We start from the raw sequence: 13,095 nt of genomic DNA on the forward strand, positions 1-13,095 counted from the left end.
AAATCAGTTGTTTAATGGTCAAGGGCTCAGTTTTATGTCCTGATACAGGACACTGTTCTGACAAACTTTTTAGTTTTTTTAAATGTCTGAGCAATACCATAAGCTGTTCTAAATCACATGTTTTTGCAGAGCCATCTGATGCAAGGCCAAAGGATTGGTATCTATAGCCACCTAAGAAATGCTTGTCATTATGTTCAAAAGTCCATGTCATAGAGTGGCTGTTACAATTACCACAGAACCATATCAGACAGTGAAAAGTCTTACTGCTCTTACTAATGAGAAATACTAATTATTTCATAGCACCCAAAAATGTACTAAGTGCAAAAGAGAAGCCACAAGCCAGTAATTGTGGCATAAAGATCTTCTCTCTAATCAGGTCACAGAAAGTACCAGCAGCAGCCCAAGCAAGTCCCAGAGATGGGAGGTCAGAACTGATAGGGAGTAAGAAGGAGTTCTTGAGTACTAAAGGGGGAAAGGAGGAAAGATGTTGGGGAGGGCAGAGTTCCTGGAGACCATGAGTGCAAAGAAATTAAGCAGAAATCTGAGCTTTATGGGATGCTCTTGAGGCATAAGAAGGCCTTCCAGAAGCTGAGGATGAAAGGAAAGAGGGAGAATGTGGGCAAGAAATGTGGTTCTTGAGGGATGTAAAATGCTATTTGCTTTTTCCTGGGAAGAAACCCCAGATCCTCCTCCCTTTTAATTTTGTTCCATCTGATCCCTGTTTGTTAGTTAGTTAATTACAATTGCACTCCTGTATACAAGGGTCAGGAAAAGAAGGGCAGAAGTTATAGCAATAAAATTATGTAGATACTTAGCAAGGCTAGATACACAACACGGCGAGCAATGGGGGTTTTGTTGAGGAGATTGGGGGAAGGGTCAGGAGATCACAATCCTGACCTGACCTTGAGTTCAAAACCTGTACCTGCCAGTGCTTTGCTGTCTCAGTTTTCTCATCTGTATGTCGGGACAGTAACAAAATGCAATTGGTCTGTGGTAAGGATGTTAAGGACTAAGTGACTATCCGATAAGCAATGCTTATCGGATAGTCAGTTGACTAATCGATCCCCTCCCCGCCCTTGTTGGCTCTATCAGATAGAAGCAGCAAAGGGGGGGAGAAGAGGGGTTAGTTAAAGCGACAGCACCACACAGCTGATCCCCAGCTCAGCTGTGCAGCGCTGCCTCTTTGAAATGCTGAGGCAGCGTTCAAAGGGGCAGCGCCGCATAGCTGATCCCTGGCTGAAATGCAATGCAGAACCAGGGATCAGCTGGGGAGTCCCCAGCTGACGCCGGGCTCCGCGTGGCATTTCAAATCGGCAGTGCAGCATGGCGCCCAGGGTCAGTGAGGGACTTTTAGTCCTCCACTGACCTCGGGCTCCATGCTGCGGTTCCACTTTGAAATGCACAAGAGCCCCTGCTGGGGACTCTTGTACACTTCAAAGCAGGCACACCCATGTGCAGCCCAGAGTCAGTGGGTCTTCCTGTTGGTCCCGGGCTGCACACAGAGTTCCATATTCCTCCTTTGAAATGGAGGAATTGGAATGGCGGGGGCTCTTGTACTTTTCAAAGAAGGAATGCGGAAGTGCCTATCGATTAGTCGAGTAGTTGATGGAAATTCCATCGACTACTCGCCTAGTAAAATAACTGATAACTAACATCCATAGTCTGTGGAATTAATTACCATGAAATATCACTGAGGCCAAGGACTTGGCAGAAAAGGGACATTTATACAATGAGGAAAAACCCCAGAGTTCCAACAATTATGATTTTAAAAAACAAAGTCTGGAAGAGTTATAAACCCTCATGCTTAGCTTCAGAGTATAAGCCAGCCTCTAACTGTGGGGGGTAATAAAGAAACTTTCTTTATGGACACATTATCCCATACATTTTTTTCAGAATTTCTTGTGTGTTTCTAAAAATATCTGGTACTGGCAACTCTCAAAGACAGACCACTGTTTCAATGCCACATGACAATGCCTGTATTCCTACAGCACAAGAGTTTTGTCAGGAATAATTTAGTTAATCTCAGTACAATGCTTTGAACAGGTATAGTGATACATAAACTCTAAGTATACTTTTTTCAGTTGATGTAGTTGAACATGTAGAAACATGGTGTTGGATCATGATGGGTGTTCCATGCACAGTAGATGCTATAGAATCATAGAAGTGTATGGCTGGACGGGGCCTCTACAGGTTATCTCTAGTCCATCCTCCTGTGTTGAGGCGGGATTTAGTATAGCTACGCTATCTCTGACAGGCATTGGTCTAACTTAGTTTTAAAAACCACCACACACACAGGCTACGTCTACACTGGCCCCTTCTCCGAAAGGGGCATGCTAATTTTCAACTTCAGAATAGGGAAATCCGCGGGGGATTTAAATATCCCCCACGGGATTTAAATAAAGATGTGCGCCGCTTTTTTCTGGCTTGGGGAAAAGCCGGAAAAAAGCGTCTAGACTGGCCCGATCCTCCGGAATAAAGCCCTATTCCGGAGGATCTCTTATTCCTACTTATTCCTTCCTTTGAAGTAGGAATAAGAGATCCTCCGGAATAGGGCTTTATTCCAGAGGATCGGGCCAGTCTAGATGCTTTTTTCCGGCTTTTCCCCAAGCCGGAAAAAAGCGGCGGACATCTTTATTTAAATCCCGTGGGGGATATTTAAATCCCCCGCGGATTTCCCTATTCTGAAGTTGAAAATTAGCATGCCCCTTCCGAAGAAGGGGCCAGTGTAGACGTAGCCACAGATTCCACAGCCTCCCTTGGAAGCCTTATAGTTTTTAAGTTTTTCATAATATCTAACCTAAATCTCCCTTCTTTCAGACTAAGGTGATTACTTCTTGTTCTGTCTTCAGTGGACATGAAAAATAATTGATCACCATCCTCTTTATAATAGTCCTTCGTGAGGCTCAGGGCTGCCCCCTCCTGTGGGGCTGGAGTACACAAAATCTATTAGGCTGGGGCCCCTTAGGCTCTGGGGGCAGTGTCTTTCTCCTTCTTAGTTGCTGGCCATGTCAGTGAAGATTTGGATTTTTTATTTATCCAGCACCTTTGAGACCTGACCATTCCCAAATAGTGAATTTGCCAGAACAAAGAAGGTTCCCTGCCACGGCACCTAGTCTTACTCTGCCAACTGGGAGGGAGAGGGGAATGAGACGGGGGCACTACCTCCAGCCCTTGCTGGGCTTCCTGCTGGGTTGCTGACTCTACAGTTGCTGCCCCAGCCAGACTACCTGCTGGGCTCCAGCAGCCCGCACTGTCGGGGATTGGTTCTGGCTCTGGTCAGGCTGCCAGAGGCTGAAATAGAATAAAAATATACAGTGCTCACTTTATGTTTTTATTACCAATATTTGTACCGTAAAAAACTAAAATAAGTAGTATCTTTCAATTCCCCCATTACAAATACTGTAGTACAATATCTTTATCAAGAAAGTTGAGTTTATAAATGTAGAAGGATGCACAGAAATCCCTGTATTCCAAAATAAAACTATGTAAAATTTCAGAGCCTTGCAATGACAGCTTCTTCAGGCTGTCTGGGGTTCTAACAGATTTATTAGGGCATAAGCTTTCATGGGTAAAACCCACTTCATCAGATAAAATTGGAGTGGAAGTTACAGAGGCGGGGTATATATGTGGTAATGAGGCTAATCAAGACAGAGTGGAAGTGGCTCATTCACAGCATTTGGTGTGGAGATGTGAATATAAAAAGAGGAGAAATTGCCTGTGTAGTGTGTTAACCAGTTAAGATCCTTATTCAATCCTAAATTGATTGTATTGAATTTGCAAATTAACTCCAGTTCAGATGTCTCCCTTTTTAACTGGGTTTTGAAATTATTTTGTAGAAGGATGGCTACTTTCAAAAATCCATTTCTGAATGTCCAGGGAGGTTAAAGTGTTCCCCTACCAGTTTATGTGTGTCCATATATCCTTTGGTGTAGAGACAGTCTGGTTTGGCCAATATATATGTCAGAGGGGCATTGCTGGCACTTGATGGCATATATCACATTAGTGGTTTTGCAGGTGGGTGAGCCCTGTGATGGTATGGCTTATGTGGTTAGGCCACACTATAACAATCATTCTAGGACCCCTGCCTCTCTGTACCTCACAAATTCTGCTGGCTGAGTTGTGAGAGAATAAACTCATAACCTTGCATTCTCCCCAGCCCTTCCAGGGTGATTTACACAGCTGAGGAGCTAAGGAAAGGAATTACACAGAGAAAGGAGACTCCATGTGCCCTTCTTCTGCATGTGTTAGTCATAATCTGGCCCTTGTTAATACACTAATGATATCCACAGATTATTGATTATTATAACCACTTCCACTTAGTTATCTCTTAAGCTGAACATATTTAGTTCCTTTGATCATTCCTTGTGAATCAGTCCTTCCAGCTCCTACTTGCAGTTGTTGCTCCTCTCGAGCTGCCTACAGTTTGGAAGATCTTCCTGGCATTGTGCTATCCAGGTATTCACATTGTATCCCAGTTAAATTGTATCAAACTTGTATAAAAGGGCACTATTATTTCTTTTATACAGTGTGATGTGGGACTTTAAATCATTCATATATGTGAAGAGATTTGAGATCCTTAAATGAAAGGAGCTATATAAAGTATTAATATTATATTTCTTTTAAATAGGGCTGTCAAATGATTTAAAAACTAATTGCAATTAATCATGTAATTAAAATAATTGTGATTAATTGGATAATTAATAATGTGTTAAACAATAATAGAATACAATTTATTAATATTTTGATGTCTTCTACATTTTTAATAAATCTATTTGTTACATCATAGAATAAAAATATACAGTGCTTACTTTGTTTTATTACAAATATTTTTACTGTAAAAAAAACGAAAATAAATAGTATCTTTCAATTCCCCCATTACAAATACTGTAGTGCAATCTCTTTATCAAGAAAGTTGAGCTTACAAATGTAGAAGGATGCACAGAAATCCCTGTATTCAAAAATAAAAAGTAAAAGTTTGGAGACTTGCAATGCCAGCTGCAGTGCCAGAACATAAATGCCTATTCTCACTTTCAAATGATCTTGTAAATAAGAAGTGGACAGCATTACCTCCTATAAATGTAAACAAACTTGTTTGTCTTAACTGTTGGCTGAAGAAGAAGTAGGACTGAGTGGACGTCTAAGTTTTAAAGTTTTACACTGTTTTGTTTTTGAGTGCAGTTATGTAACAAATCTACATTTGCAAGTTGTACTTTCAAGATAAAGAGATTGAGCTATAGTACTTGTTTGATGTAAACTGAACAAAGCTTTCACTGTAATATTTTTTATCTAGCACTAATGGGAATGTACCAGATACTTGAGCTTATTGCTCTGCCCTTACCTGTAGGAAACCGTGGCAACCATGCCCTGCCCTGTTGGGAATACCTGGCGATCCTTCTCCTTCTTCCCCAAGCCACAGAACTATCCTAAGTGCCATCAGGAGCCCTCTGGCAGATCTGGCTCCTAACAACTTGAGGCAGGGCTGAGGGGGAAGGAGGTTCCTGATGACAGCAACTGGCAGTGCCAGCTGTCAGGAGCACCACAACAGTTAGAGCATCAAAATAGCCAGTTGGACAAACGGAAGTCAGACGCACGTGCCTGAAGATGCGGGAAAATAGTGTCTGGGGACAATGCCGGTTAACCAAGTTTTCCGAATATGCAAGTGCCAAATAACAGTGCTTTTGCTATATTACTTTTGTTTATTTGTTACAATGCAGATATTTGTCATAAAAATAAAGTGAGTACTATACACTTTATAGTCTGTGTTTTAATTGAAGTCAATACATTTGAAAATGAAGAACCTCCAAAAATATTTAATAAATTTCAATTGGGATTATATTGTTTAACAGCACAATGAAAATAGCAATTAATAGTGATTAAATTGTTTAATCACAATTAATTTTTTGAATTAATTGCATGAATTAAATGTGATTGATTATCTAATTTTAAAATGCACTTTAATTATAAAACATTAGGGATCGATGTTTGAAAATGGTTTCCAATATTGTAACACCCATAAATTCCTTGCATATTAAAAATACGATTATCAACCCGATAGAAATGTAACAAACTTTAATGAAACAGATCCCGCTTTTTTAAATGTTCATATTTTTTAGTATTAGTAATTCTTAATCTGGGACAGTGAGGCATATCATTTTCCTGAAAGAGATGATATTTTTTCCAATGAAATTGAAAGATGAAATTCCATCTAAGAAAAAACAGATGGAAATAATGTACAGCAGGGATGGGCAATTAAACAGCAGTGGTTCACCAGGATTAGCCCCCCATAGGCTGACACCACTATATTTACATGTGCCTCCACAAATTCGGACAATGAAAGCTCCCGTTGGCCGCAAATTGCCATTCCTGGCCAATGGCATAGAGTGGGACGCCGCTTCCAGCAAGTCCCATTGACCAGAAATGGCATTCCGTGACCAACAGGAGCTGCCGTTGCCCATACCTGAGGAGGTGAAAGTAAATATAGTGGCAGCAAGTCAGGAGCTAACTCTGGAGAACTGGACCTAGCTCATGGATCCCTAATGTACAGAAGTAGGATCAAATGTGAAGATTTGTTGCTTCCTAAAATAGAATCTAAGGGCTTGATTCTGAAAAGACTTACACACATTTTCTTTGCACACTGTAAATAGTCAATGGAATGGCTCAATGTACATAAAGTTAACAACACATTTTAAGTACCTGCGTAACTCAGGACACCTGAGTTTTAATTGGAACTATCAGAAAAATTCCAACAAAACAATTTATATCATAATTTGCCAAACACATCAAAATAGAAATGTTGCATGGAGACAATTCAATTTCCTCAAAGTTCTGACAGAACTCATGCAGGGCTTGCCTTTTTTTCTGGTTGAGCATGTGTGACTTTGGATGCTATATAAGCTAAACCAAGAACAGACACTTTTATTCTAAATTAAGAGTTTTTACATTGTGCAGCCATATGCTAGCAAATTTGATCATTTAGATAACTCTACTCTGTAACCTGGAACAAGTTACTTAATTTTCTGATAGTTCACTTCCTTTGTCAGCAAAACAGGAATATTAATGCTTACCAAACTTTGGGAAGTGATCTGAAATCTACAGATGAAAAATCAATCTTGCAATATTACTGTTAGTGTATTATAAGATTATAATGAAAAGATGCAACTCTTATTGTTATTACTTATTAAGCTTATCTCCTAATTAGTGCAGGCTGATAGCTGAGTTACAAAATTCCAGGCATACTGGAGAAATCAAGTTCCATAACTCGTCTTTAAATAATTTCAAAATAATGTGAATGAAACCAGTTATTCAACCTGTAAAATTACGTATAACCTTTGTCCCTAATTACAAGTTACCCAAGCATACTGAAATACTGATAGCAGTATGATAATTTCAGAGTTAGTAGACAGACTGTCTTTATGCTTCAGTTCACTTTTCTAATTAAAATCATTATGCAGAGCAGTCAGATTGATACACAACACAAATAAATACTATGTCCTGTTTCCATCCATTTGAATTTTCAGTTAATTCTGTTCCATTGCTAGCATCACAATTCTGGTTCTTAACTCCAGATCTCGCGCAGCTGAACAAACAAACATACATACATATTGTGAAAGGAAGCAGCTTTTTGTTAAGGTATACGTAATGTCATGACATTGTTGCTTCTTACACCTGCAAATTTTAGACTCCTGAGAGAAATTCTGCTAAATTCTGGAAAACTTTTCACATCCTGAAATCAGAGAGGCAATTGTGCAAGAAGCTGACAGGTGGGTGGACAAAGGGGAGAATACTGGTGAAGTGTGAGGGGTGCGGCCAAGCTCAACAATGTGTCAAGAGTAAAGACAGACAACTAGATTGCTTACCTGCTAACTTACCCAGACTGCAAGCGGACTAATGTGCTCAGCTAGGCCCCAAGTGAGGCGCCTGATTGGCTAAACTATTTGATTGGCAGAGGGAGTCAGCAGACCAGCTCTTAAGACCACCAGCAACATGGCACTAGGTGCTTGAAGCACTTGCTTATGGCCCCAATAGCTCCTGCTTCATTCTTCTTCAGACTTTGCTCCTCTCTTGCCATGGTCAAGGTAACCTGTCTCCGATCCTCAACTCAGATTCTTGACTTCTTATTTTGACTCTGCCCCTTGGCTCTAGCACCTGAATCCAGGTCTGACCCTTGATTCCAATTTCTGGCTACTAGCTTCTGCTTTAACCAGCACAATCACCCATGTCCTGATCACTAAGACAAGGAAGGAGAGGATGAGTAGAATTCTGAAGGTAGTGACAAAAAGTTTGAATTTAATGCTATAGCCACGACTGGATTAAGGTAATGTAGGATTTTAAGGTAATGTAGATTTTTAAGTCCCCTCCCCCTCAGGAGTTGTGTGATATTTGGAGTCTTTATTAAGGGCTCAGATCCTACATTCATGTGAGTATGTGACAATCCTAGATTTTTGTAAACAAAGAGTAGGTTTCTAGTTTTTATGGTATTGGAAAGCTTTAGAATATAAAGTCCAATAGCTCAAACACCAGAAGGCAAGTAACTAGAGCCCCACGTTTCTTTTTTTTTTTTTAAAAAAAACCCTCCTTATTTTTCTGCTAGATTTTCGATTTGTGGTGGAGGGAGAGAGAGAAGACTGATCCATGATTTGTGAATGCACAGGCTTGGCAATACCGCACACTACAACATGGTAAGCCCTTAATATGATAGCAAGGCCAGAAGGTTTTCCCTTACAGAGAGGAAGGGGTAGCTGCTTTGAGGACCCATCCCAGGAACGGCAGCAGAGCTCCTTCCTTAGAGAGCAGCAATACCTTCCCCCTGTATAAGCCCAGAAAGTGAGATGTATTTTTGATTGGATGCATTGAGCATACTGCATTCTTCTCTTCCTACCACAGAGTTCTTTGCTGGGGTGGCTTTGATGAGGCCCCATCTTGCTTCTGTACATTGTCAATACCCTGTTGAGATGCATGGGGCATTTCACTTCTTTGAAATATTGCTTCAGACTGTCTGTGGGCTCTGGCAGGTATCACTGTAACAGCTACTCTTAGTTCTTATTTTTAAGCTATTCTTTGAAACCATATGAGCTATACATGGCTTTAAATGAAAGCTGTGAGTTGGAGATTATCCCATGACTCCAGGAGTAAAGACCATAGACGTGGATTTATAGGGTAGGTATACGTTGGTATCATTTTGTCTGCAAGAGACAGTGGGAATTGCAACCTATGATGTAGATGGTTTGCAATGTCTCATGGATTGAATAGTTCAGCCTGAGATTTATATGATCTTTGGCAGTCATTGCAAATGTATATATCTTGGTTGGGAGCTGCTTGCTTCCTTTTCTCCTCAAAGTAGAGGAGCCAGCTTTCGTCTGTACTTTGATGGAGACAACGGCACACTTTGTTATGATAACTTGCCCAGATTTCCCATTGGTCAGGATCAATTCCAAATTCCTTCACATCTTGCTTGCATGTCTTTATAGCAAAGCTTGGGATGTCCTGACTTTCTTATTCCTTCTGAGAGCTCCCCATATAGCATGTCTTTGGGTATGCATGCATCTTCCAACCATCTCAGCTGGCCTAGCCAGTGCAGTCATCTTTGCTTGAGCAGGGTGTCAGCCCTGGCAAATTTGCCCTTTGAAGATCACTAGTTATTTCAAAATAATGTTGCTGTGTAGACGTACCCTATATAGTGACTAAGTTAATTTGCGCTCTGTGCTAGTGGATGGGGCATGAAAGGATTGAGAGAGAAGGGACATTGATAAACAAATAAAATTACCTTAGTGGTTTGATATGAATAGAAGAGGGAAGCTCTGTTAGTAGCTCTAAAAGCAAAGTGTGACACCAAACTGAAACAGCCTTGGCTTTATATTCTCTTTTCATGTTTGGATGAACAGTAACGGTAAGTGTAGCTCCATAACTATAATCTAATTGTCAGACTCCGTTTGGCTTCCAACTTTAGTGTAAGATAACAAATGCTACTGAAAAAGATTTCAATTTCAAACACCACACTGTGTTAGTGCACAGTGCTGAAGTTGCCTACAGCTGTGGCTGTTAAACTTATTGAGCTGAACTTTCCCTTTGGCTACGTCTACACTGGCCCCTTTTCCGGAAGGGGCATGTAAATTTCAGCAGTCGTCGTAGGGAAATCCGCGGGGGATTTAAATATCCCCCGCGGCATTTAAATAAAAATGTCCGCCGCTTTTTTCCGGCTTTTAAAAAAGCCGGAAAAGAGCGTCTAGACTGGCCCCGATCCTCCGGAAAAAGTGCCCTTTTCCGGAGGCTCTTATTCCTACTTCAAAGTAGGAATAAGAGCCTCCGGAAAAGGGCACTTTTTCCGGAGGATCGGGGCCAGTCTAGACGCTCTTTTCCGGCTTTTTTAAAAGCCGGAAAAAAGCGGCGGACATTTTTATTTAAATGCCGCGGGGGATATTTAAATCCCCCGCGGATTTCCCTACGACGACTGCTGAAATTTACATGCCCCTTCCGGAAAAGGGGCCAGTGTAGACGTAGCCTTTGAGTTTACAATTTTTAGTCAAGCACCCTCAACCCTCACACAAATATATAAACAAAAGTATGCTGGATAGCCTGCCTTAAACTTAACAGACATGAACAGAACTTTAATTAAATTACCTATACGTGTAAGTTTCAAATGAACAGATACTTAATGTGAAGGGTGTGCCTGTTTATGGATAGTTTCAGTTTGTGGGAAGATTTTTGAAACCGATGGTTTGAGGTTGTCCTCCACTTCCAGGCTTGAATAGTACTTTGTGTTTAGCACAGCCAGCACAAAGAATCCAAACTCACACAAATGAGATGAACCAAAAGGCAAAAGAGCTTTGATTGCAAAAGGCAAAAGAGCATTGATTCAACAAAGTTGGATATTCTGAGACAACTTGTCACTAAAAATTCCCCAAAGACTTTTTTCAATTGAATTTACAGGATTCGATCACTCTGAAGTTCAATCAGTTCTTTGAATCCCATTTGAAAGATGGGACAAAGTCACTGCCTCAACCACAAATTGGGATAATCTAGTTATTCAGTGATGCATTTCCTTGGGGAAAATATTTATTCAAATGGATTCTGAAAGTCAAATTAATCTTATTTGGCTCCACAACACTCAATATTTCAGATTCTGTTTCATCAATAGTGTCAGTTAATAGGAAGGGAACACAAACCAGTTTTGATATTTGTTTTCCAGAGATCTAGCTTTTCTCTACTGCTAATATCTTCTTGTGCAAATTAGAAATAGTACTTTCCGCTCCTTGCAATGACATATTTAGAGACTTCAATTTGTCAAAAAATATCTGCAGGGTAAGCCAAAAGCACAAGCCAGCAAAGATGATACAGTGTATCTGGGTTGCTGAAATTCAAATCCACTAGTAAAAGTTGAGCTTCATTTCTCAGTTCATTAAATGTGTTGCAACACTTCCCCCTCCCCTCCTGGATAGCCACTCCCATTTCTGCACAAAGCATTGCAAAGAGACAGGCCCTTGTGAGCTGTGTTTTGATAAAGTTCATGATTTTAATAGCAGAACTCAGAACATCAGTAAGTTCCCAATCTATATTTCAAGTTGCAAACGCCTTGCATGTACAATACATGACCACACAATTTCAAACAGTGTGGCTTTCAAGCCTGCCTTATCTCTGGATACAGGAGCTGCTCCTCCATCCATACAGATTTTGACATACGCTTCCCACTTCAACTCATGAGAAGTTAGAATGTCGTTTAAATGTTGAGATCCAGTTGCATGCATCTTCATTGGCTAACAAAACAACAAAAAATCTTCCAGTACCGATGTTTTGTAAGATTGCCAAACATAAGCAGTTTAATGACCTGCTTTTGATATGTCTGTTGTTTCATCCAGCTGGATTGCCTTGATATTTTCTGACATGTCACAAATTTAGCAGCTGACTCTGTCCAACAGTGGGATCATTTTTAACTTCTCTACCACACTGTCACCAACCATCATCCTGCAAATGTCAATTGCTGCTGAGAGAATCAGTTCCCCCCCCCCCCAATTGAATAAGGCTTTTAAATCTTGGCAATGTGGTATGCAACTTGATATGATGCTTTTAAAGCAATTTTCACCTCAAAAAAGATATTTTGGTCTTGGAAAGGGTTCAGAAAAAGGCAACTAAAATGATTAGGGGTTTGGAACGGGTCCCATATTAAGAGAGGTTAAAGCTACTGGGACTTTTCAGTTTAGAAAAGAGGAGACTGAAGAGGGATATGATAGAGGTGTATAAAATCATTAGTGGTGTGGAGAGGGCGAATAAAGAAAAGTTATTTATTAGTTCCCTAAATAGAAGAACTAGAGGACACCAAATGAAATTAATGGGGAGCAGGTTTAAAACTAATAAAAGAAAGTTCTTCTTCACACAACATGTAGTCAGCCTGTGGAACTCCTTGCCAGAGGAGGCTGTGAAGGCTAGGGCTATACCAGAGTTTAAAGAGAAGCTAGATAATTTCATGGAGGTTAGGTTCATAAAAGGCTATTAGCCAGGGGATAGAAATGGTGTCTCTAGCCTGTGTGTGTCAGAAGCTGGAGAGGGATGGCAGGAGACAAATCGCTTGATCATTGTCTTTGGTCCAGCCTTTCTGGGGCACCTGGTGCTGGCCACTATTAGCAGACAGGCTACTGGGCTAGATGGACCTTTGGTCTGACCCAGTACGGCCATTCTTATGTTCAGGGATGAATACCACATTTGTCATTGTGGCTTTTTTGGTTAATTTCTTGTAGCTTCCATTAAAAAAAAATCTGTTAATTCTTACCAGATCACCATATTTTGATTCTTAATGTAGTCTTAATTTTGTTGGCTTCAGGTTATCGTTTGCTACTCACTATACATAGGGCCCTACCATATTATTTGGTCAAATTCCCAGTTATGTGATTTTAAAAATCCTAATTTTCATGATTTCTGATATTTAAATCTGAAATTTCACATTGTTGTAATTGTAGCAGTCCTGACCCAAAAAGGAGTTGTGTGTGGTTTTTGTTTTCTGGTTTGGTTTTGGGTTTTGTTGGGATTTTTTTGGAGGGGCGGGGGGAGTTAAGGGGAAGGAATTGCAAGGTTATTGTAGGGAAGATTGCAATACTACTACTCTTA

This window comes from Pelodiscus sinensis, chromosome 3, assembly GCF_049634645.1.
Source record: "Pelodiscus sinensis isolate JC-2024 chromosome 3, ASM4963464v1, whole genome shotgun sequence".
Taxonomy (NCBI): Eukaryota; Metazoa; Chordata; order Testudines; family Trionychidae; genus Pelodiscus; species Pelodiscus sinensis.